Source organism: Meles meles, chromosome 4, assembly GCF_922984935.1.
Source record: "Meles meles chromosome 4, mMelMel3.1 paternal haplotype, whole genome shotgun sequence".
Lineage (NCBI taxonomy): Eukaryota > Metazoa > Chordata > Mammalia > Carnivora > Mustelidae > Meles > Meles meles.
Window position 1 is genome coordinate 130,614,458 of NC_060069.1, and position 22,992 is coordinate 130,637,449.

Genomic DNA, 22,992 nt, shown 5'->3' on the forward strand with positions numbered 1-22,992 from the left:
GTTTTACTTTTAAGTCAGCAAGGTGATATCCATCTATTTTTTTTTTTTAAGATTTTATTTATTTATTTGACAGAGAGATCACAAGTAGGCAGAGAGGCTGGCAGAGAGAGAGGAAAGGAAGCAGGCTCTCCGGGGGCAGAGAGCCCAATGTGGGGCTTGATCCCACCTGGGTGGCTCAGTGGATATCCATCTATTTTAAATGGCTTACTTTCCTCTGGTGGGAATATAGACTAAATATCCTCTCTGTTGTATTTATATATTAGTGATCTTTTATGGAATAGATTTTGGTAGAATAGATTCTATAGAATAAAAACAATAGAATAAAATAATAGAATGAAATTTTCAGAATATATAACTTAGGAACAAGGCATCATAGTGGTCAGACTCTGGGGTCAGGAAGCCTGAATTCAAATAAACCCTCTCATGCTTCATTGTGTAAGGACTTGGATCATGTTACTTGAAGATTTTGAGCCTCAGTTTCCTCAAAGGTAAAACAAAGTTAATATTAATGAATGGGTTGAAGAACTCTTGTGGAGATCACAGAAGTCATAGTGAATAAAGCACTTGTCATAACCCCTTACACATTGACTTGTCACCTTCACAAGGTGGGGATCCTGGTGATCGGAGCTGAAATGATGGGGGGACTACCGAGTGATATCAGTAGATAACTTTAATTCTTACAATCACTTCTTTTATGCTTTACACAAGATCTTGTTACAAACAGGATATAGATTTACATGCAGGACTGAACTGCTTGTGAAATGTGAGCTACGTGCAGAATGTGGGCTACGTGCAGACAATCAAGTGGGACAAGTGAACAACAATGATTATCTCTTAGCTTTAAATGACAAGAGCAAGTTAAGGATTCTCCACACTTAGCAGATCCCTCCAAAGGAGGACGTGAAAGCACTCCAGGGATCCTACCATGTTTATTCCAAGCATCGACCCAGGAAGACTCTTGCCCTCCATCTCCTGGAGTTTTCTCACAGGATCTGACATGACCCCAGTCACAGTGGCGAGAATCCGGGTTGTGTTCCAACAATTGACACTTTAATTTTATTTTACATATTTATTTTATTTTGTTTTTTAAGGATTTTATTTGTTTGTTTGAGAGAGAGAGAAAGAGCACAAGTGTGGGACGGTGCTGGGCAGAGGGAGAAACAGACTCCCCGCTGAGCAGAAAGCCTAACAAAGGGCTACAACCCAGGACCCAAGATCATGACCTGAGCAGAAGACAGACACTTAACTGACTGAACCACCCAGGTGCTCTTCACATTGGCACCCTTTAAGTGGAAGCTATTATTACAAATTTTGCAATTTTCTAATCATCCACTTAAAATTGTTGCAGTATATATTCCTGCAGAAGGAAATTTTTCTCATTGCCTTTATATGGAGAAAGAACACATGTTGAAAACAAGTCCAGAATAAAAAATAATTTTGATCTCAGAAATTAGTGGTATGTTCAAAAGGGGAACTTTAGTGTAAGAAAAAGTTACCTTTGAGATACATGTTCAAATGATTGTTATGTTACACTGTTACATAAACAAATCAATTAAAATGCAAGTTTTTAATATTTAAGACAAAAATTATGTATAACTAAAAATAAAGAAATAAATGTGTTTATCTCTGCTAGAATCAGTATTTTTACTCCTTGGTGTATTGAAATATGTTGGCTGGGGAAAAGAGTAAATATTTTTTTTTCTTTGACCAATTGAGTATTTTATGGGTTATGCTTTATCAGTAGGTTTTGACCACCTTTTTTTTTTTTTTTCATATAGATTAGAACTAGATACCATTTTCTTAGCAAATGGGTGATCTTGGGGAAGTGGTTAAATGCCTATATTTTAAAAACAATGTAAACAAGTATTTCTTTCAGGAGGGAAATTTGGCATAATGCGTGCTCTTGGGAATCTGTCCCAAAGTTTTACTTCGCAGAACACACATACAGAAGAATATGCCTTATACCTTAATACCTTAATACAGTCAAACCTCACTTTTCATGGTCCTCACCCATGTGGATTTCCATTACCATGATTTAGTGGTTTAATTAAATAACATCAGTTATTTACTGATTTTTTTTTACTGAGTTATTTTATTTACCAACAAAAATGTTCAAATTTCTGTTATCACAGTATGTTAACTGTGAGTAATTCTACGAAGTACACAGTGTACCGAGAGATATTCAGTCCAAAAGTCATTACATCAAAAACAGATACACATCATAATGACAGATGTGTCATTTCTCTCAGTCTGCACATCTGTTTAGTCCATGCACAAAACTAAAGCATAAAGTTGTATTGCTTCCTTGTGTCAGTAATAAACCCACATGATATGGTACAAAAAATGATTAATCAAGGGAGGAAATTGGCTGAAAAGTGAAAGTGAACAAAGAAACAACAACAACAAAACGATCGCTCTGGTTGTAAAACATGAATTGAATGTAAATGGAGTTATGGTAAAAATAGCTGACCACTGGGATTTGACGCTGCTGTCCTTCGTGGGACTGTAAACATGGATACAGACAAACTCTGTGAAGACAAACTTAGAGACCTAAATGAGGAAAGTAGTTGTAATGAAAAGGATAAAGACATACCAGTGGAAGTGATACCAGTAAAAACTCACATTAAAGACAATCTAGGAGATATTATACAACATTGAAATACACACAAAAAATCATTGTTGGAAGCTGATCCAAATTTAGAAAAAGTATGATAATTGATCAAGGCAGAGGAAAGTTCCTCACTTTGTACCCATACTATATCAGACAGTAAAGACAAATACCAGTCCAATTATTCTTGATAAGTGTTTTTGCAAAGAAATAAAATACTTCTCAAGGTGTCTAATATTTTATTTAAATAACAGCAAATTAAGTATTAGCTTTACTACTTTTATTCCATATATATTTATAACAAACACTAGTAGAATTTTAATATTCTGGTTAAGGTTTTTAAAGATCATGAAATAGTTATAATTTTTCCAATTAAGATCACTTTATATGATTTAGCCTGCATGGTCTTTCAGATCGTCTTGCAACACCATGAGAAGTAAGAACTTCCTATCTGAATATTTGTTATTCATGAGTAAAGAATTGACATGTGGCTCTCATCTATTAAAATGAATATCAATTAGTAAGTATATGCATATTAATGAAATCATACAGCTTATATATATATACACACACACACACATACACACATATATAAATAAACTTGATTGTTTTAAAACTTAAGTTAGATAGAAGCTGTTTTCTTGTTTCTGATAATACTGATGATAAAAGTATTAAACTAATATGGACTATTATCACTATAGCCAAGCAAACAAATGAGCCCACCAAAATATCAAAAGCAATGATCATATTTCGAGGTTAAATGCATACCCAGAAAAAAATGCAAATACATCAGAGATTCCCATGAAAGTCATATCCAAATACATCACAGTGATTATATGACACGTGTCGTACTAAATCAGAGGTAAAATAAACATAAATTTACAAAATAATTTTCATATGACATGTTTTCTAGTGAATCATTAAGTAATGACAAATGATAAAGAAAATGTTATAAATCATATTCCCATTAAAAGAACAGTCTCCACCTCCCCCCAAAAAACCCCTCTGTAAAATCTAGTAGGGGAGAGTACACTTTAATACCACATCCCCTAAACAATAGAAAACTGTTTTTTTAAATAGTCATGATAATATTTCTAAAATGTTTAGAAGCCACACAAATGGCTAAGAAACAAGAATGTGTGATTAAAAACAAAAGCAGTGGAGGCTATCCATTATTAGCAAATTTTTTGAGAGATACTACCTGTGCTGAACTAGGCAAAATCTATATGCATACTTTTAAAGAATTCCTCAAATTCCTCAACTATAAAATGACTATAAGAGAACACCAAACCAGGGAGCCTGGGTGGCTCAGTTGGTCAAGTGTCTGCCTTTGGCTTGGGTCATGATCCCAGGGTCCTGGGATGGAGCCCCACGTCAGGCTCCTTGCTTGGTGGAGAGCCTGCTACTCCTTCTCCCTCTGCCTGCAATTCCCCTGCTTGTGCTCTCTCTTGCTCCCTCTCTCTCTGTCAAATGGATGAATAAAATCTTAAAAAAAAAGAGAGAGAGAGAGAATACCAAACCTACAGAGAGCACATCAGATGTTCATCATACGGTATAAATAAAATATGATCTGTGAAATAACTTGCAATCTTCCAAGTGTTATGCAAAAACATGTTATAACTTGTTCCCTTAGTCTAGCCAAGTACGACATTGGCTACTGTCATTCTTAATAATATCAAGTCCAAGATACATTGTATAGACACTATTCAGAGAATTGTTTTAAATGTATGTTTTGAAGAAATAAAAGACATCAGCATTTCTTTATAATTTCATTTTGCTTTTCATTTTCAACATTAATTTGGATCACAATGAATCGCAGAATATGTAGACTCAACAAGAGGCAATTTTAATATGGGTCAAATATATTAACCTTGTTCTTGGTATTATTGAGATGTCTTGTAGCAAATCTTGTCTAGTCAGGAGGGCAAGAAAAAAAAGGTTCAGCTGTAACTTACTACACACTAAAGTGGTCTGACTTCAACTCATTTGTGATTAATAAGTGGTGACAAAGGGTTATTCGTGACTATGTACATGCCGCAAAAAGCATTTCAAAACTCATGCCATTCTGAAACTAGTGCTTGTTTTATAATTTATGAAGCATTACATCTCATTATTTTCTGGCAAGATGTGTGAAGGAACCAAATCCTCAAAATCCACTCTGTTGTTAGAACATAAATTTTATTTCCTAGTGGATATCCTGACTTGTTAATTGCTTCAAAATCTGGATTCATATTTATTTTCGAAGGTTATGCACATGCTACGATCTTTTTGTTTTCCAATGTCTTCTATTATCTTACATGTAAGATCCTCTCAAGGTAAAGTTTTGATAAGACATTATTCAAAGGAACACTTCTCTATACATTTATTCATTGTATATTTGAGGAGATACATGTAAAAGAATAAGAGGAAAGGGAGAAAAGACTTACATGCATAATTCAAACATTAAGGGTATTTAATAGTTAGTCACCAACGTGGAGCTGTATTGCTTGTATTTGAGATTAAACATTTCCGGGATAACACAGTGATAAAGTACACAAACACTTGACCTCAACTAACCATGTAAACTTGACCTAGATATTGACTGAACTCTCTATTCTCTGTTTTCTAATCTGTGAAATGGTGATGAAAATGGTAAATAACTTGGGGCACCTGGGTGGCTCAGTTTGTTAAGCATTTGAGTTCAGCTTAGGTCATGATCTCAGGGTCCTAGGATCAAACCTTGCATTGGGCTCCTTACTCAGAGGGGAGTCTGCCTGTGTCTTGCCCTCTGTTCCTCCCCCCACTTGTGCACTCTCTCTCTCTCAAATAAAAAAATAAAATCTTAAAAAAATAAATTTTTTTTAAAAAGGCGCCTAACTCACCAAGGAGAAAGAAATGTACCAAGAAGGGCATGGTACATAGGATTTTGAAATTATTATTATTATTATTCTTTATTTATTCATATTATTTTTACTTATATTTATATATATTTATATATTATCTTATAATATATAAATTTTATATTATGATATAAAATATGTAAAAATTATAATATATCATTTTATATTTATATATTATTTTATATATTTATGTTATATATAAATATATAATATATTTTATATATTTATGTTATATATAAATATATAATATATTATATATTTTTATATTATATATAAATATATAATATATTATATATTTCTATATAATATATTATATATTTCTATATTATATATAATATAATAATTTTATTATTATAAATTATTATTAAAGAACACAGTAAGTTGGAAAGAAGTGACTTAAGACTCATGGCAAAGGAAGTCCTCAAGAGAGTAAAAATGGATGACAACTCTCCTCCTGGGAGGTGGAAATGTGAACAGATGTGGATATTAGATTAATTAGTATTTCATCTGGGGCGCCTGGGTGGCTCAGTGGATTAAGCCGCTGCCTTTGGCTCAGGTCATGATCTCAGGGTCCTGGGATCGAGCCCCACATCGGGCTCTCTGCTCCGCAGGGAGCCTGCTTCCTCCTCTCTCTCTGCTTGCCTCTCTGCCTACTTGTGATCTCTCTCTCTGTCAAATAAATAAATAAAATCTTAAAAAAAAATCTAATTAGTATTTCATCTATTTGAGCTGCTTTAATAAAATACTATAGACTGGGTGGCTGATAAACAACAAAATTCATTTTCTACAGTTCTAGAGGCTGGGAATTACAAGATCAAGGTGATGGCAGATTCTGTGTCTGGTGAGTGTTCACTTCCTGGTTCACAGATTCTGTCTTCCTTCTGTGTCTTCACATGTGGGTGGGGTAAGGAATTTCTGTGGACTCTTCTTTATAAGATTCATTCATGAGGGCTCCACCCTAGTGACCTAATCACCTCCCAAAGACCCTACCTTCTAATAAGAACACCTTGGGGGTTATGATTACCACATATGAATTTTAGGTGGATGCAAACATTCAGATCCTAATGAGGGGATATCCAGATTTGGGAGCACAAAGATTATAGTTTCGTGGTACTTCCCATAAGAACATGAATATAACATTTAAAATACAAACTTAATTGCAGTGGGACATGATTAAGTTATAAGGAGAAACTAGTCACCAGAAATTACATTTGAAAAATGTAACAGGACCCATACATACTATAAATCTAGAAAAATAACTTGCTATTTTCTTGACCCCTGACACTATTATAATTTTCAACAGGTTAATTCTGGATTCTGACAATTCAAGTTGTACATGTACTTACTATTTTCATATATGTAAAAATATATATGTACTTACATATTTCTAATGTCAGTTGCTACTGAACACTTTGTTGTGACAATTTGAATTCTGGCTGGCACTTTCATCTCAAAACACTAGGTAAGTGGGTCCACAGTCAGGTATGAATAGTTCTAGAAGACAAACCTTCATGTCTTCATGAATGGAAAAATGCTAACAATTCATGGAATTGGTTTCAAGACCCCTAAGTAAATCCACTAAAGGCAAACCTGAATCATCTTCTCACTTGGCCAGATCCTTAAAAAGCCAGTCATTCAAATACTACCTTATTTAAGGGAAAGTGTCTTCCAGACTCTCCTTCCAGAGTTACTATGTTCATGTGTGAAGGGCTGACAAGTCCATATTGGTGAGAATGTGCGTGGGAAATGTAAAGAAAAGGCACACAAGTGTAAAATATATTTTACTTATCCCCTTTATCTCCGCAAAGGTTATGGTTATGATAGATTTCAGGAGGATTTGAAGAAATGCAATGTAACTGGAGACATGATGGTGAAAGTACATGAACCGTGGGTATCAAGACTATTGAAAGGTGATATCCTTTCAAAAAAAAAAAAAAAAACAACAACAACCCAAAAGCAAAACAAGAGCATAAAAAGCTATATTCTAGTGCATGGGTTGAGAACATGAGAAGCAAAGAGAAAAATAAATGATATTTGTGGAAAATAAATTGGTGAGACTATGATGAGCCAGAATTTGGTATTCATTATCAGATCTTAAAATGTAGTGAGTTTCTTTTGACCCTGGCAATTTTAGTCATATAACAATAACTCCCTTTAGTCATATAACAATACCTGAAATTGGGTGAGACCTTCAACTGCCCATGCAAGGGGTGATGAAATGCTTCTCTACCTTGGTGGTGGTAGTGGTGGTTACATGTCTGTATAAGTTTATCATAATCTACAGAATTTTACACTAAAAAGAGTTAACTCCATGTCAATGATATCCTAATAAGTATATTTTTAAAACCCCTTTTAGCAGTAGTAATAATAATAACAATAAAAAGGAAATGAAAAACAGGGAAAAAGGTATTTTCAGTTTAAATCACACAGGGCGAAGAGTTACCGTCTAAAGTATTTAAAATACTCGGGGCTCCTGGGTGGCTCAGTGGGTTAAAGCCTCTGCCTTCGGCTCAGGTCATGATCCCAGGCTCCTGGGATCGAGCCCCACATTGGGCTCTCTGCTCCATGGGGAGCCTGCTTCCTCCTCTCTCTCTGCCTGCCTCTCTGCCTAGTTGTGATTTCTCTCTGTCAAATAAATAAAATATTTAAAAAAAATAAATAAAGGGTTTAAAATACTAAAATATGAAAAGAAAAAATCCAGTAATAATTGAACAGAATTTAGAAATAGATATATCATGAAAATAGAAACACAAAAGGCTCCTCAATATGTAAAAAGATGTTAACTTTACTCATAAAAGAAATAAAACTTTAAGCTGATTGTTTCTAATCAATTATTTTAAAACTTCTATTTGTGATGACCTACTCTGCTGGCAAAGCTCTACGGAAACAAGCTCTCTCATGAATTGCCGATGCATATGAAAAATTCTAAAACACTTAGGAAGAAACCGTGCCACAGGACTAGAAGCGTTCGCACACAAGCTATGATGGCCATATTCACCAGGCTGCGTTCATCACAAAAGCAACATTAAAATGCAAACGTTGAAGAGCTCAAAAAGAACATATGAAGATTTTTAATGCACAGAATGAGTGGCTGGAGCTTCCAGCATTTCAAATTTCTAAATTTTGAAGAAAGCAATGGAATACCAAATACCGTTTTCTTAGGGAAAAAATGTGTAGCATAGACAGATACCCTTTACTTCCACCCCACTCCCCTCTTCAAGTTCTGGTAAAGGCACAATGACAAAATTTTGTGAGAGATTTCTCCTAATTAAGTTTAAGTAGACAGGTTAGGTCATGCATTTGAGACAAATAAAAACTATCCTGGTGAAACGACAATTAAGGGTAGAACTGGATTGTGAGAAAAATAATTTCCCCTGAGATATCTGCCCTAGAACCTGGAGACTGATTTGTTTCCTAAATGTGAGTGTGGAGATCTAGGTATGAATAATTCTGTATGCCTATGTAACTCATTACAGTCCTTTAAAAAAGTCCAGGGGTTTTGTATTGGGATAGCATTTTTTCTGAGATCCTGAGAAATGACTGCTATTCTTATGAGAGAGTTCTCTATCCGTAACTGCCGAGACACCCCACTCTGCTCTGGTATCAACAACTCCTCTGACTCAGAGTCAAAAGAAGCGAATAGGTAAGGATGCATTTTAAAATGTGATTTATTTAGAATAACGGAAAAGGGTCAAATACTTTTACTTTTGGACTTTAATTCCTTTGAAAGTTGACATCATTGGATCTGAATTTGCAATGGCATTTGATAGGTAACGTTTAATTTCTCCCTAAAAATTTGATGAAGAGGAAATGGCTTGTATTGCATAATGAACAAATGAGTGAATTTGCAATCCTAGGCACACAGAGACCCTTCATGTAGTTCAGTTAATGCACTGTTGACTTTATAAAGGTGAAAGCAAAATTGTCCTATTGATGGCATTGGTTCATTCTTACTTGACAATAGGTACCTTCAAAGGGAAATAACTGAGTAATGTAAGGGGAACTGGTTTCTTGATTCCTGGTTTTTCATTCCATACAAAGGGAGATCAAATAGTTGGAAATGACTGTCCTGTCTGTCCCTTCTGTCCGGAGTATTTTGAGTGTCATTTGATTCCCTATTCGAGGACATAAATTGAACTTCCTTTGCTCAGTTTCTTCATTTTTCCTCTTGGGAGTAACTAACTACTGGGAGTGGGGATTCTCTTCTGTTATTCAGACCATAAATCTTGGCAAAATGCCTGCATGAGCTATGAGTGTGTGTTTGTGTGTTTGTGCTTGTCCTGAGTACATAATGTAAGTAAACATGCACAGTTCTGGCAATTTGGGTGTATAAAACAAATCTTTGCTCTCACAGAAGTTAAATCTTCAAATATAGTCTTTACCAGTAAACTGATAATTTCGCCTCCACTTGTTACAAATTAGTCTCCTTTCCCAATTTAATCAAAACACAGTTAATTTAGAACAGTGCTACTTATTGAGACTTCACAAAGACCCTTTTAACAATTTTTGATCATCCTGAGATACAGAGCTCAGATTTAGCCCAGAAATCAACAAGGGAAATATACTATGCCTCCTCCATCTTAATCCAACATAAGTGAATTAAAGGCTTTTAAAATATTGTTTGTTTGCATGTTACTTGTTGACTTTTCTTATATTGTTTGTGTATTATATTATTATTGTTATATAATATACATATCACATATGCCATATGACATATCATATATATATAATATATTATCATATTTTGTGTCTTCAAATTAAATTTATTATTTTTCGTAACTCTGTTATAAGAGTTGTTAGATATCATGGCTATTCTATATTTCTAATACTCACTGGAATTGAGCAATAGAATATGTAAGTGGAGGCTCTATTCCATGGAAATAAGTTGCAAGGAATCTTTTGAAATAAAGGCACTTAGATATATTCAAAACAAGCTAATATTTTCTTAACTATCTCTGATGTACCCTAAATATTCCAGGACATGGGACTATAGTCATGAACCAGATAGATGAAGCTTCTCATTTTATAAAGCTTGTATTATACTGAGAAATCTAAGTTAATAAACAGAGTAAAGTAAATATATACATATATACATTAATAAACTTGACATTTAAAGATAGTAATTGTTTTCATGAAGAAAATTTTAAAAACTACATACTGTATATCAGTTATGTATTGTTATACATCAAAACAATGTAAATCTTAGTGTTTTAAATTTACTTTTATTACTTGCTCATGATTTGCTAGATTGATCATTTAGGCTAGGTTGTTCATTTTGTCTCACCCGTGGTCACTTATGCAACCATACTCAGGTAGTAGCTTGACTAAGGCTGAAAGTTCAAGATGGCTTCATTACATGTCTCAAAGTTACTGATGGCTTTTGAAAGGGCCTCCCCAATAAAGCTTCTCAGTTCTTCTTTATATGGTGGTCACAATACAAAAAGAGGACAAATCCCAGTTCACAGGGCTTATTAAATCTCTCCTTGTGTCAGATTCGCTTATGTTCCATTGGCTTATGCAAGTCATATGATGAAGCTCAGAGGCAATATGGGAGGGAGCTACACAAGGGCATGATTATCAGGTATTGTGTTAATCCAGGGCCATTAATGTAACTAGCTCCACAGAGAGTTACTAGGATGCATATGTGTATGTTGTGTTTATGTGGAAGAGTTGGAAACTTCCAGCAATTTCAGTAACCATGGAAGCCTTCAAATAGGAAGTAACATTTAAGCTCAGATCTGAATGTTGAGAAGCAATCAGCCTTGCATTATAGTCTACTGATGAATGGATGAAGTTTTCTACATATTATAATGTCTCTTTTCATTTAATAGGAATATATGCTGAAAATTATACTGAAAATTAAAGAGAAAAAAATAACAAAATAACAATAACACTGCTGATACCAATAACTTGACTCTAAATATAATCATAACATCCTTTGTTAAATTATGTGCAAACCTTTATTTTATGCTGTTGTAAATTATTTCACTTAATAGATTTATCTTTTAAAGTATTTGCTGCTAACTTATTGAAATGTATTGATTTTAGTATGTTGACTGGTTCTCCTGCAATCTCAGTCTATTGACTTACTAGATCTAATTGCTGTTTTGTAGATTACTTAAGATTTTCTAAGTACATAGTCATATTTTCTGTAAATAGTTTAACGTTTCTTTTCATACCATATTGCAGTGATTACTTGAAATGGTGTACATTCTTGCTTTGTTTTGAATCTCACTTCTTTTTAGGAATTTAGTATAACAATGAGGGTGAAGGGCTTCATGGGGATATGATTCTAAAGGAGATAGACAGAGATAGAGATAGAGATAGAGATAGATAGATAGATAGATTCCCTTACTCAGTGTCAAGGAAAGAGGAGCAGATTGTTTTTTCTTCTAATGTACCTGGATTAATTTCTCATTCATTCTTACCTTAAATGTGTATCCCCTGGAATCTCAGTTTTATGCACTGTTGTCCTAATAGATTCCTCAGCTTTTATATCCCTAGATTTTATTCTCCATTCCCAATTCAGTCAATCAACAGAAGCCTAATATATCTAAGTTTCAGTGAAAATCCTCAGGCTGAGAATTATGTTGGCACATGTGTTTGTCTTCTACTATTGCCAGTTTGATTTTATTTGGGGGCATGGTATATCCTTACTTTCAGGCCATCTCAATGATATATTTAAAAAGATGTTTTAAAATTATACTAATCGGGGTGCCTGGGTGGCTCAGTGGGTTAATCCTCTGCATTTGGCTTGTTCATGATCTTGGGTTCCTTGGATCAAGCCCCACATCAGGCTCTCTGCTCAGCAGGGAGAATGCTTCCCTCTCTCTCTCTCTCTCTGCCTACCTCTCTGCCTACTTGTGATCTCTGTCTGTCAAATAAATAAGTAAATCTTAAAAAAAAATTATACTAATCATTACTCCGTTCAGTCAGAATATTCAATCAGTGTATTGGAGGGAAAAAAGGCTATTGAAAACTGAAATTCAAACTTGATCTTCAGAGGAACTGAGATTCCTTTGCTGATCTTACAGGATTTGGGGTATAATTAAATATGTCAATATATGTAAAATAATTAGAACAGTGTCTTGCACTTAGAAAGTGCTGTATAGCTATTGGTTGTTTTGTTATTTGTGGAATTTAGTCATAGCATGGCTTTAAAGAAAATTTTATGCTAGTAGGTAGCAAGAACTCTATGTTATGATCTAACATAAAAGATCAATATATTTAGTCATTATTAAGTAAACTCATGTTTGTGAATAGATTTTTCTAGACTAAATTTGATCTGTGGCACTAGTTGGAAAGGTGGGATTTGGAGAATTTGAATTCTGCTGTGAGATAAATATGAGAGAATATGGAAGAAGTAGACACTGCCTAGGAACAGAGACCTGGACAGCTGAACCAAAGGTTGCAGTAAGATATGGAGATACAGATATTTAATGATAAGGATGGAACCTACACTTGCTGAGTGCTTGGTGTGTGCCAGGCACAACATTATGTGTTCCAAATAAAACTACTTCATGTAATCTGAAAGCTGTAGCTCCAAATTATCAGTATCGATGTAAATACTTACAGTATTAGATGAGGAAATTGAAACCAGAATGATTCCATGACCAAACTAAGAAATTTCACAGGTGGTTGAAGCTTTATTTTGAAACATAATCATTCTCTTAAATTAACAATACAGTGTTTAGAACCAGTTGGGGTTTAATGAAACATCTGATTATTACTATTTCACCACGCATATGATAAAACTAAAGTGTTTATTATTGTATCAAAGCATTTTCACTTGCTCGTGTCCTTACCTGGGAATAGCCACTTGATTACGTAGTTAAAGGAAGTTGTCACACATTGGTAACTCATTTCGATTATAGTGACCGTTCTTCAATATCTTCTTCCATTTACTAGTAATCCTCACCAAATCTATGGTTGAAGAAATCACACTGAAGTGTTGAAGTGGATGAATTTGAGGCACTTCAAAAGTTAAGGGAAAGGTTTACACTTACACCCATATAAACTCTGGCTATAAAGTCTTTCTACATAAATGATAACACACAGTTCAAGTAAAGAGATAAAATCAATATATGATTTTAAATTTTATAACAAAAAGGTATATTAACTATATGAAAGTTTGCATATACTAGAATAGAAGCATATTTTGGTTTTTAAGAAAATGATGGTTATCATAGAAATATATAGGTATGCATAGAAATCCTGATAGAGCCAAAGTGAGAAAATGGACTTCTGTTTTCTATTTTTGCTTGAGTTTGTCTCGGCAATATTCATGAGTTCATGTAGAGGAATAATGAAACAAATGTGTTCAGTAGCATCTTTCGCATCACCATCTACTACATATGGTGCTGGGCTTTTTTTTTTTTTTTTTTTAGTTCAGGGCAGGCTAACTGGTGTAACAAATACCTCAGTGCCTCAACACAATGAAGATTTATGCACTTGTGTTAGGTTTATACCAGTTCATTGGGGAGCTCTATTTTAGGCAGTCGTTGAAAACCCTATTCCCGGTTCATCCAGTGGGGCTGCTGTTGCCTAGGATCTCAGAATCCCTTACTAGCACTCACTCTTGGCAGGGAGATCAACAGTGAGCATGGAGGGTTGTAGGTCAAATATATGTGTCGGGTTGGAAAATTGGAAATCATGCTTCTGTCCACATTCTCGTGACATGGCCATCCGCAGTTATAAGAGGTATAGTCTAATGGTACTCTCATAGGGGGAATAGGAAGACTATGGTGAATAGCTGGTCAGAATAGGGGTGTCTGAGGGCTTAGTCAGTTGTATATCTGACTCTTGATTTCAGCTTGGGTCATGATCGTGGGTTTGAGCCCTGTGTCAGGCTCCATGCTCAGTAGGGAGTCTGCTTGACTGCTTGAGATTCTCTTTTGCTCTCTGCCACTCCTCGACTCACATGCACTCTCTCTCTAAAGTAAATAAATCTTAAAAAAAAAAATAACTGGTCAGAATAAATTACAACATTTAAAATAGGGTAAAATGGCGTACTCTAGTCCACACCATTATTCTCATTTGACTATATCTCAGACAGCAGGGCCGACAAGTATAAGATTACTGAAACTAGAATCAGAAACCATGAACTTTAGGTACAGAGTATAGAAGGGGAATACATGGGAAGGAAAAGGGCTTGATATAAAATTTTGTGGACTAGGTGCATCTTCAAAAGTTGCATCTTTAAAAGAAGTGGGAAAGGCAATTTGGGAATACAGTTTAGGTAAGAATCTACTTTCTCATACAGTCACTCATAGTTGTTGAGTGATTTTTACACAGAAAGAAAATGGTAACACATACATGTTATGAAGATAATTTTCAGTTTGGGAAAAATTAGGAAAGTAAATATTCTAGAGCCAAGGAAATAGATGAGAAATATAACCCCAGAATTTTATGCCAAAGATTTAAGAGCCTGAATTTCAATGGTGCTGTGTGGAGGGAGAAATACAAACAAATTGGAGATATTCTAGAGATAAAATAGAAAAGATGTGACATTTTATTGACTATAAAAGAGTTACACTCCAGAATATAAATTTCAAAATTAAAGAAGTCTTTAAATAAATACAGTTACCCATGCAATGTGTCTGGGTATTACTGGAGTTATTTCCCAAGCATCAGGAAAACAAGTCAAAATAACTATAAAAAGGCACTATTGCAAGAGCACATCAATGAAAGAGTGACATGATTGCTAATGGCTACCATTAAATCTTGACTGTAAGTGTAGTTGATAAAATTATAGAAAAAAATACATTTACCCATGCCTGTATTTAATGATATAATGTTTCACATAGTATCATGCTGTTAAAATTAATTATTGAGTATGTGGTTATGGATTAAATGCATCTCTTAAAATATATATCAGCCTAAAATCATGCTGGTGGACTGACATATAACTATAACATATTCTATAGCACCATGTAGATTAAATAAATGTAATTTAGAGATACTTGTATGCTTGTGAAACATCTTACCTGGCAGAAAATAATTGTTGGGACTTGATCCATTGGTTTGGTCCAATTGGTTGACAATGTTGGAAAATAAAGGTTTCATGACATGGCTTTTATTTTTCATGTTTTGCAATACTGACTTCAGAAAAATAACTAAACCTGAATAATTTATAATAGCCATTTAGAATTTAGAAAACAGGGCTTCAATGTGCAACTGAGAAGAAAAACACAATTTTATTTTTGAAAACAGAGTTTATAAAATGCATTTGTTTCTAATATTTCTATGATAATATTTCTATGATAATCAAATAATCAGAAGACAAGACTTCAAAATATCTTTAAAACATTTCTCTTTCTTTCAAATGCATACTTCTACAGAAATAACAGTGTTCCCTGACAATTCTTACTGGTTAGTTTTGTTTGTTTATTTTTTTGCTGACAATATAACTGCTTACTTTCAATGAATTTATAACTTCTCAGGGCAGACAAGCTCAGTTCTCTGTTGCTGTCTGTAGGCCAATGTCTATATAGAAGACCTTTTTGGGAAGGCATAGGTCATTCTCACTTGTACTTTATAACAAGTTCAATTGACTTAGCAAACAACAGGCAAGTCATGTTCTTAAAAATATTTTCTATTCATGCTTTACAATCTCTAAAAAATATTATGGTATCAAAAGGAACTTTTGGGGGGTCTTCTTGAATTTAATTTTTTTTTAATATTTTATTTATTTGACAGAGAGAAATCACAAGTAGGCAGAGAGGCAGGCAGAGAGAGAGGAGGAAGTAGGCTCCCCGCGGAGCAGAGAGCCCAATGTGGGGCTCGATCCCAGGACCCTGGGATCATGACCTGAGCCGAAGGCAGAGGCTTTAACCCACTGAGCCACCCAGGCGCCCCTTGAATTTAATTTTTAAAAAATGTTGCTCATAGAGAAGAAAATGTTCTGTGTCTATCTGGAAGATAACTATTTTTAATTTTTTTCCCTTTTTTTTAGAAAGAGAGAGCACAAATGTGTGTGAGTGTGGGGTCAGAGTGAGGGCTGGGGACAGAGGGAGAGGGAGAGAGAGATCCTTAAGTAGGCTCCATGCCCAGCACAAAGCCTGATGCTGGGCTCAATCTCAGGACCCTGAGATCTGACTTCAGCTGAAACCAAGAGTTGGATGCTTATTCAACTGAACCACCAAGTGCCCCTGGAAGGCTTTAAATCAATATAATAAGTTTCAACTCAGGGATGTTTAAAATGTGTTATATGCATCTTGCTTATTAGATTTATAATGAAATGGTGATAGCTATTAAAAGCAAGTTCAAAATTTATTTTAAGCATATAAAGCTGTTTTCGCATTTAATAACTTGTAATAACTGAATATTCGATGTCATAGATTATCAGTTTTTATAGTAGTATTTCTAATAGTTAAGGAGTTTCCCACCATATATCATATTTAATTATCAAAATCTTAAGTATAATGCTTATAAGAATAAAAAAAAGAGGAGGAAATATGTTGTTCTCAGAACATGGCACTGGGCCTGATTATCAATTAGAAATAAAATAGATAATTCCTTCTTGCTAATTCTATTGCATATATTTTCTTTGATGTTGAATGAGTATGAATAAGGAATTCTGAAATAACTTCTCATGCATTCAATTAAAGTAATAAAACTCACTGGGATAGAAACATAGACAAAATGTAAGTCAGACATATGAGCTGATATTTTTTATATGATCTATAAAATATTTCTAGCTTGAGTTCAAAGAGAAATGAAGTTGTTTCTCTAAAGTGATTTGGTTTTCTAAGGAAATAAGTATATTTTTCCAGACATCCACAAAGTAAACATTTATATGTATTCAACAATAGCAGCAGGGAGAGATACAAACAACTATTCTTCCATTACTCAATGGGACATATGTGCAATTCTTAGAAAATAGGATCAGAGTATTAGGAGCCACCAGGGCAACTTCTTTCATTTGAAAGGTGAGGAAAATATGGTTCAGAAATGAAGAGTTATATTCAAAAGGCATCGAACTAGTGTGGTTCCAATTGGATGTCCCTGAAACTCTATAGCAAAAAATGAAAAAGAAAAAAACCTGAGAACTTATGATAATGTGACTTTATTAATTCATGTAAAGTAAACTATACTATAAGGTTTATAAGCATCATTTCACAGACCACATAGAAAAGCTGAGTACTTTTCATTTCTCTTTTTTCTTTTATTTATTTATTTTGTTAGTATTATTTTTCCTATCAAGGAAAGTTAGACCAACTGCTCGACTAGATTTATTACTGCTAGTCATTTGAGATAGTATCAGTAGGTCTGAGGACCAACCAGATAGATACATCAACAGACAGACTGAGCTGAAGATTCAAGACAGAGAGACAGAGAGAGAGACAGAGATAGAGACTGAAAGAGATTTATTTTTAAGAACTGGCTCATGCCATTGTGAAGGCCAGCAAGTCTGAAATTCATAGGATAGGTTAGCAGGTTGGAATTTTTGACAGGATTTCTATGTTATAGCATTAATGCAGAATTCCTTCTCTACTGGGAATGTTTAGTTTTTGCTCTTAAGGCTTTAAACTGACTTGAATTAGGTCCATCCACATCACAGAGAATAATCTGCTTTAATTAAAGTCAGCCTATTACAAATGTTAATCACATCTAAAAAATACCCTCACAGCAATTTGTAGAATAATGTTTCACAAAAAAACTAGGGTAACATTGCCTCGTCAAGTTGACACATAAAATTAACTATGATGACGATTAAAGGAAAAATAGAAAATATTTATAATGTTAAGCAAAATGGGATGCTCAGGGAAGTTAACTCAGTAAAACTATCCTCTGACTGCTTATTAGGGCTTGTAAGTTTCATCAGTGTTCAGTTTGAGTCAATTTCCATCAATAGGTAAAGCAGAATTATAATGAGAAATCCTATTATTTTCTATCTAAAAGTACCACTAATTTTATTTTTCTATCAAGTCAACAATGATATGATCATGGCTAAAATAAATAAAATTCCAAGCCAAGCAGTCCAAAAAGCACTACAAATGACTTCCAGTCTAAATGGGTGCATAGTACATGTTGAGAATTAGGCCTTTGTTGAAGCTTTTGTGAGAAGCTTAAACACAGGGAATCAGATTAGACTATGTAAGATTAAATCCTGCTCTTATCCTTTATGACTCTTTTACTTGGGGAAAGTATAAAACGGCTTGAATAGCAGTATTTTTACCTGTAAAATGAGATTTATAGCTAAAATAATTGCAATTAGAATTCAATGAAATAATTCTTACAAAGACTTTAACCTTATTTCTGACATTTAATGGCTATTCAATAAACTTTAGCTGGATTAAAACTAATACTAATTTATTTGTTTATTTTAAAAAGTGGTAGCATTGGCTTCATTTCACAGATGAAAAAAATGAGACTTATAAAGGATAAGTAACAGTGAAAATCACAACATTGAAGACATTTGGGTATTCACATCAGTAAAGAGAAGAGGAAAACAGGTTACATTCAGATTGGAGAATGTCTAATAGTATCTGTGAGATGGAAAAATATAATAGTGATAGAAAATAATCTGAAATGGAGTCAGTTTTTGGTGACACTGAAATCACGAGTCTCAATGGCAATAGTCTTAGAATAATATATTGAAGAAACTTTCATGTATGCAATATGAAAAGGACAAAACTGAGTAAATAAGTTTTAAGATTTTTGTGCTGGAATTCAGACCAGCATACACACTACAAAAATTCTGCCAATAAGATAATAGATTTTCATGTGGAAGAAAATGAAATAATCAGCACCTCATCAATCAGAGACTGCTTTTGTCAACATTTTCTTTCACATACACATATTTTGTTTCTTTTTTCTTTTTTTTTTTAACCAAGCAATATAAACATTTCTGGCAAATTATTTTCCTGTATTTCTGATCCCATTTTAAGAAGCATAATAATTAAAAATTATAAGTATTATAAATATCACAGAAATAACAATTACATAACAAAGGAATTACTTTTACCTTATTTTTCCCAATTTGGTAAGGTAAACTGGTAGTTCATTGTTATTCAATCTAATTTTGTGCTTCTTAGATTTTGAAGGAGATTGAATATTTTTCTTATTTATTGGCCATCTGTATCCCTTATTTTGTGGTATGCTGTCCAAATGTCAGATGTTTTAGTCCCAATCAAACTCAAATAATTACAGTCACACTTTCACCTTCCAAGGAAATAAACACAAAGATAACTGTATCATATGGTCTCACTTATTTGTGGAGCATAAAAAAGAACACAGTGGACATGGGGAGATGGAGAGGAGAGGGAGTTGAGGGAAAAACAACCAGAGGGTTTTGAAGGGGCCAGGGGAGGGGAGGGTGGGAGGTTGAGGAACCAGGTGGTGGGTAATAGAAAGGGCACGTACTGCATGGAGCACTGGCTGTGGTGCAAAAACAATGAACACTGTTACGCTGAAAATAAACAAATAAAAAAAAAATTAAAAAAATAATAAAATAAAATTAAAAAAAGATAACTGTATATTGGAGTAAACTTAATTTAAATGACCTGCATTTTTCTATTATAAATGTAACTCATTTACTGCAAAAAATTAAAAGAACATAAAACAGAATAAAAAAAATGATAAAACACAATTACCATTTATCATTGTAATATCTGATAAACAGAATAATAATGACCAACACACTGTTGTATGCTTACATGGTTAATTATATATCTGTGTATCTCAGAGCAAAAATAAGTAAGTAGATAGATGATAGATAATAGATAACAGATAGTACAAAAGATCTCTCTTGCACATACTCCACACAAAAATTCTTCAGAGAAAACTCAGAGTATCTTAAATTTGTATGTCTTGTTACTTTTCTATTTAAACTCCAACTTTATCTAAAAGTTGTCATGTATGGGTGCACCTGGGCTACTCAGCCAGTTAAGCATCTAAATCATGATTTTGGCTCAGGTCATGATCACAGGGATCATGAGATTGAGACCCTATCCAGCTCCAGGCTCAGTGGGGAGTCTGCTGGAGATTCTGTCCTTCTCCCTCTACCCTTCCCCCTACCTGCATGCATGTGCTCAGGCTTCCTCTCTAAAATAAACAAATAAATCTTAAAAAAAAAAAAAATAGTTGTCATTATGAGTATTTTGTTTATCCATCTACCTGTTCATGGAGAGTTGGTCCTAACTTTTGAAATCTGTAATTTCATGTTTTGAACTGTATTTTAAGAAACTCATCAGAGGGGCGCCTGGGTGGCTCAGTGGGTTAAAGCCTCTGCCTTCAGCTCAGGTCATGCTCCCAGGTCCTGGAATCGAGCTCCGCATCAGGCTCTATGCTCAGCGGGGAGCCTGTTTCTCCCTCTCTCTCTGCCTGCCTCTCTGCCTACTTGTGATCTCTGTCAAATAAACAAATAAAATGTTAAAAAAAAAGAGAGAAACTCATCAGATATGTGTGCGAAGTTTCATGAATAAATACACTGATGTATTTTTACAGGTATTTATTGTTCACTATGTGCCACAAACTGCATGAGCTAAAGAGATTAAAACAATGAATGACACTGAAAAAGCCTCTAACTCCACCTTGATTATACTGTAGTATCAATAAGAACATATAATTTGGGGTGCCTGAGAGGCTCAATTGTTAAGCGTCTGCCTGAAGCTCAGGTCCTGATCCCAGGATCTTGGGATCAAGCCCCGCATCAGACGCCCTCAGCGGGAAGCCTGCTCCTCCCTCTTCCACTCCCTCTGCTTGTATTCTCTCTCTCACTGTATCTTTCTGTCAAATAAATAAATAAAATCTTTTAAAAAATAAGAAAATATAATTTAATATGATTTAGTACATATAATTATACACAATATATATACATATAATAATATACATTTTTATACTAAATATAATCATCTCAAATAGTGTTTTGAGTGTATTTACACATAATATACACAAATATACAAGAAAAATTAATTTATAACACAGATGAATCTCAAAATTATTACACTGAGTGAAAGTAGCCAACCAAAGAAAATATTATTTATGGCATCATTTTTATAAAATTATTAAAGTTACAATTTTATCTGTAGAGATAAGAAACAGATCAGGAGTCACCTCTGGTTGGAGAGGAAAGAACAGGTGGATTGGAAAAGAAGCAAGAAACTTTTAGTTTCCCTATTTTGTAAAACACTAATTCAAACCATGTGTCTATTATGTTATATTATTTAAGTTTTTCCTTTTTTTTTGTCATTCATAGGAATGAAAATATTTTTGTTATTTGTAAATAATTCATAAACAATTAACTCTGCCCATATCTTTTTATTTCAACTGAAGTGCTGATTTTTTTCTTATAGATTGGCAGACATCCTCAGATTTGAAAAAGTAAATTTCTTTAATATATATTGCAATTATTTTACTAAATTATCACCTACTTTTTGTTATTTAAATTCTCATTGACACAAAGAAGTTTTACATTTATAGATAATACTCTCATTTAAATTCAACTGAATTCAAGTCAATTTAACATTTTCATCCATCCAACAAATATTTACAAAGTATCTGTTGGAAAATGAATGAATTTATTATTAACTTTCTCAAAGAATCTCAGTTCTGTTGAAAGATAAACCAAGACACATTAAAAATTTTAACAGTGTAGCTGAGCAAAAAATCAACTCCAGTAGGGCAGGGCCAAACAAGAAGTTATTGGAAACATACTCCACCCACAGAGATTAAAGGAAAATTTTTATAGAAAAGAGGTGGAAGAAAAACAAGAAAATTATTTGAATGGCTATAACATACAGGTTGCCTTTTTGGGAAAGCCTAGCTGGATGTCCTTACATTTTGATTTCCTTACCCTACTGCATTTGCTGACTTAGGTTTGGGTTTGCTTATGTAGACAACTAAAGGTGTTAGAATAGACCAATGGTCTTTTTGTTTAATTAATTTAATAGTTCCAAATGATGTTAATTTGCCTTCTAAACAAAAGACACAGATTCTAATTACAGATTGTGTTCTATTTTTATGTAGTTTAAAAAAAATCCAAAAAAGATTCTTTGATAGTCTATTCCAGGAGGAGTGGGAAAAAAAATATAAGCCAAGTGTATGGTACATTTCAACTATCAGAATTTATCACAATAGTTGTCAAACGATTATAATTTTTTAAATAAGTAATTTTTTTTTATTATACCTTTGGTTAAAATAACAGTTTTCACCCTCCTTTTGTTCTGCCTTGGAGTTATATTGATCTTTAAAAATCTCACTTAGGCTTTTATAAAAAGTGAAAGGTATATAATTGGATTCTACTTGAAAGTCACTAGCTCCAGAGACAAGCATTCCATTTTGAATTATTTTAGAAATGTCAGGGTGTACACAGACTTGTGAGTTGTGTTTTGCCTTTGGAATGCTCACTTGCCTAAGAATGAGGAAATTTGTAAGTAAATGAACAATCATCTCTCTGTAAATTACCCTTGTGTTCCACCAGCTGAGTGACCAAGCAGAATCAATTTGTAGCTGAGAGATTGTTCTTGGTTTCCCACAAAAACAGATGGCAGTGTTTGAACA